Source organism: Peromyscus eremicus, chromosome 9 (assembly GCF_949786415.1).
Source record: "Peromyscus eremicus chromosome 9, PerEre_H2_v1, whole genome shotgun sequence".
Lineage (NCBI taxonomy): Eukaryota > Metazoa > Chordata > Mammalia > Rodentia > Cricetidae > Peromyscus > Peromyscus eremicus.
In genome coordinates this window covers 23,979,191-23,984,306 of record NC_081425.1, presented here as the reverse complement: position 1 = coordinate 23,984,306, position 5,116 = coordinate 23,979,191, and positions in this window count along the sequence as shown.

The following is a 5,116-nucleotide window of genomic DNA, read 5'->3' as shown; positions in this document are numbered from 1 at the left end:
GAGTGCTGGGATTAAAGGCGTGCGCCACCACGGCCCGGCTCACTTTTCTTTCTATAAATTGAATTTTAATATGATTCAATATACTCCCTTTTCCTAGAAGAATAAAATATTTATAGTAATTCAGTTCCTTCCTATTCTGCCAGTACTTAATAAAGTTTGGTCACTCAACTAGATATTAGAGCCAAATAGAATATAAGTTTCACAACAAAATTTAGCCTCCATGAACAGAAGGTTTAGTCATTCCTAACAGATCCCCAGTAGATCATCTAAGTGCCAAGAAATCAGTGCGTGTTACAGAAGTGTTTACTCTGAGGAAAGGTGAGAAAGCTAAGCACACATATGATAACCCATGTGCATTTGACTTTACAATGCAAAGCATACATGATGGGGACAAGGAATTTTTAATTATTTTCAGGTGCATTTTTATACCCTCTAAATTTGCTACTGCAGCACTCGCTACCCACTGTGGAAGGCTATTTTGATATAATAAAGTTGTTGTTCAGCTTTGATTGTCCAAGGAAATTCGAAAGGAAAAGTTACTATGAAGCAAATGAACTTAAAACATTCAGTCCGAGACTAATAGACTTTTTTTTCTCTTTCTTACCCTTTTTATAGTGTATGTCCACTGATCTGACTGATTGCAGAGCATGTGGTGACCATGCTTTCTTTTTCTCCCTCCTGAACCCATCAAAAGGCTATATTACAAGTAATTAATATGGCTGAATTCTAGGCAACAGAAAGTAAATTGAGGTATTATATACCATTTCCAGGCCAAGTTCTACAATGTTTCATGTAGGCTCCCTCTTCTCAGATATATGGGATTAAACAAACTGCAGGTGGACCTTGGAAATCATACGTTAAAAATAGCAAAGCAAATGTTAGACCATGTTGTTGAATTACTGTATACAGCATAAGGTAGATTATCTTCCAAGGTGGCTGTCATCAATTACTTCCTTGCTTATAGGAAAATGCTATTCCTCATCAAGATATGGAACCTATTTCCCCCCACCTATCTTCAACCTGGGTTGGCCTTCTTGACTTGATTGTTCAACAGTTTTAATTGTTACTTTGATACTGCTAAGAGATGTTATCCAGGCTTTTTAGAACTTAGCCACACTGCTGTATTAGGAAGTGTCATGAGTGGTGTTGAGAGAACCCCAAAGGCCATATTCACTTGTCAGATCTACATGTCAGTTATTCAGGAAGGATACCACTCAGCCCCATTTGAGCTGCCCAGGTTCTGTCATGTAAAGGAGAGAGCTGTCCAAAAGAACCTTTCCCAAGTTCTGAATACATAAGCTCCTAAACTATATTGAAAAGAAGTATTGTTTTAAATTGCTAAGTTTTGGTCTCACTTGTTAGGCACTGATACACTACACAATTTCTATCTGAACACCATCCTGAAATACATACATGTTAGAAATAAGTTGACATTGTCTTGATCCTACTTGTTTAAATTTAACCATCATTATAGGAAAGGGGAGAGATATGCCTTTCACTTTCAGTACAAGTGTTAGAAGAAGAGAAAAAAGGACTGATAAATCAGTTAATCTGATTGTACCTCTCTGTGTTGAAGTTTAAGAGGCAAGGAACATCTCAGAAGCCAGACTTAAATCAGAAGGGTTCTGCCTAGCTGTCTATGAGGATCACAGAGGAAATTCCCTTGCAAGACTGACATCAAAATGTTTGTGCAAAGCACAGTGTAACGTGCAGGGAATGGGAATATACTAACATGACAGACTCAAGTCAAGAATAGAATGTCCAAAGCCCTCAAGTTTCTGTGTGTTCTAGGAACAGGCGTGGAGTACATAAGAATGAAGACACAGACATTTTATTGGGGTATCCATTTGTTATGATTTGGATGCAAAGTATTCCCCAAAAACTCATGAGTTGAAGGCTTGGTCTATAAGGCAGTAGTACCTAGTGATGATGGACAGATTCATAACTCTTGGGCTATGGCAGAAAGTTTAGGAGGTTGAACCTGGTTGGAGGAATTAAGTTGCTGCAGGTGTAAGTTTAAAGTGTGTGTTTCATCCTCCGTGGCATCCTTGGCTCTCTCTTTCCTTGCTTTGTAGCCACCATGACCCTCATGCCTACTCACTATGTTCTGCCTCATCACAGGCCCAGGAACAGCAGGGCCATGTGACCATGGGCCACATGACTATGAGCTGAAACCACCAAAATGATGAGCCCAAATAAAATTCTGCTTATTTAAAGCTGTTATCTAAGTATTTTTACACCAGAAAATTGGTGCCAAAGTCACAATGTAAAGAATTAGTAGACATGGATTCGCAGTCACAGTTACACCTATAAATCAAGTAAGAGGAACCATGTGCTATGATACAACAGTTAGGCTCTATCAAATTGAGAGACCAGTCTATCAATTATCTAAGCATTAAACCTTGACAACAACAATCTAGGCCTTTCAAGGATACCAAACCAGAATCAACCAGTAACATGTCTGTTTTCAAGATGTAGCCTAAACCAGTTGAGGACCAAATCAGACCTGGTCTCCCTTTGCTACCATGAAGTCGCTTGAACCTTACATTGGCTATTTCTTGAAACTACCCTTCAGGAAGAAAATGAGAGGTCAATAAAATGAGAGTTTATGCACTTAAATGGTACTGAGATGTAGTTGGAAGTTTTCCTGTGTCCTGGCTGGCCAGTGGTCAGGACAAATCTCTCCCACTCGAGTCCCCCAAGTAAACACACAGAGCCTTATATTAATTATTACTGCTTGGCCATTAGCTCAGGCTTACTACTGACTAGCTCTTACACTTAAATTAACCCGTAATTCTTATCTATGTTTAGTCACGTGACTTGGTAACTTTTCTCAGTTCTGCCTGGTTATCTTGCTTCCTCTGTGTCTGGCTGGTGACTCCTGACTCAGCCCTTTCTCTTCCCAGAATTCTCCTCATTTGCTTGCCCCACCTATGCTTCCTGCCTGGCTACTGGCCAATCAGCATTTTATTTATCAACTAATCAGAGCAACACATATTCACAGCATACAGAATGATATCCTACAGCACTGAGAATTTGTCTAAAGAGACTGCAAGTTGTTTGATAAGAAAACACTGTCTTGGTCTAGAATATCTCATCACTGTCTAGCATTGGGAGGATCTAGGATGGAGATCAAACTGATCTAAGTAAACAACAACAATGTAAGTTTCTAAACATTGGAATGTACAGTTTGAGTAGACTCCCAATGAATATACAGATATGTATTAGAGTCATTCTTAGTTTCTAGATAAGCAAACCAAATTAAAGTGAGAATTTTATCCATGATACAGCAGACACTAACCTCTTTTCAAGCTAAAGGTGGTGTTTTTTGTTTTTGTTTTTGTTTTTGTTTTTCTGTGGTCTGTTTCCTCCTGTCCCCATGGTCTGTGTTTGTTATCCAGATTGTGGGTTAGATCTGAGATATAAACTCTAAGCCTGGTTTTGAGATCTAAACGTAACTACAGTGGGGGAGGGAGTGGAGGGAGAGCAAATGGTATTTCCAAAGGGTTTTTCAGAACACCACACACACACACACACACACACACACACACACACACACACACACACAAACACACACACACACACACCTGTACAGTAAATACATTTTACTTAATTTTACTTAAATCTTACGTATTTACACACATGGGCAAACACTGCAGAGTATCCATGAATGCACAGCATTTTGTCATAATCTATAAAGAATTTGTTCTGCATACCTGTCCTCTAGAACTACCAACACCTGATGGGTTTTGTTGGACTCAGGGTACTTCTTGTTCTTGTACCTTATGGAAGAATGTTGATGTGAACTATGGTTTGTTTGTCAAACACTCTAGTCAAGTGAGGCCACCACTTCTAGGCAGAAGTGAAGTGCTCTTGCCTTGCCCTTGGTGAGGCACATTAAGGAAGTTTAAAGGTTCAATACAAGCTGAAAGAGAGGATCTAGGACCTGCTTCTGGGAATCACAGTGTCAAACAGCTATTAAAACTGTAATATCTTGCACTCAGGAGGCAGAGCCAGGCGGATCTCTGTGAGTTCAAGGCCAGCCTGGTCTACAGATCCAGGAAAGGCACCAAAACTATACAGAGAAACCCTGTCTTGAAAAACAAAAAAAAAACAAAAAAAAAAAAAAAAGAAAGAAAGAAAAAAAACCTGTCATATCTTGTAATATCATGTTGATTAGGTTCCCCAAGTAACTTGGTAAAACTGTGGGCATACTTTGTAAGAATTATATGGTGGTGGTGGGTTCCACAGAACACAGGGACCCTGGATATGTGGTACTATGATAATCCAAGAGTATTCCAGCCATCCTTGGCTTTGTGAAGAAGAGAAAAGCGGTGGCACTCTTACAGAAGACAGAAGATGGGGCTACAAAGAAGAGCTATTATTTATGGTTACTCACCCTACATACCAGAGGGAACTTTGAGGAAGAGCAGAGAAAGTGGTCCCTAAGGGTTGGGGAGATGGCTCAGCTGATCAAAACAGTTTCTATGCAAGTATGAGAACCTGCGTTTGAGTTCCCCTCTTGCCAATGTGAAAAGCTAGCTTAAAAGTGGTAGGCTCACAGGTAATGCCAGTGCTATGGGAGTCAGATGTGTGACACCTGGAATCTTCCTCTGCAATTTAAGCATGCATGTGTGAATGTGCCACCTCCACATGCATACAAACACAAACACTTCCACATATATAATTTTTTTAAAAGAGGTTTCTATGAGGACTTTTTCTCCCCACCGCTCTTAGGAATGTTTATCCATTTTCTATTTATCATTAGCATGAAGGAAAATAAATTTTCTAAAACATTAGTGGAGTCTCTAGGGGGAGTGAGATGGCTCAGTGGGTAAAGGTACTTGCCACATAAGCCTGATGACCTGAGCTTAATCCATGAAACACACATGAAGATGGAAAGGAGAGAACTGATTCCTGAAAGTTGTCCTATGACCTCCATATGTGTATTGTGCAAATGTGCCCACTCCCCACTCATACACATATGCGCTACTAATAAACAACAAATAAAACACATTTTTTAATTAGTGGACTTAGAAACTCTGAAACCTCAAATTAGTGGTTTTATCAACAGATTGCCCATAGCCTCCCGGTCTTGAGAAGGAGTAGTACAGAG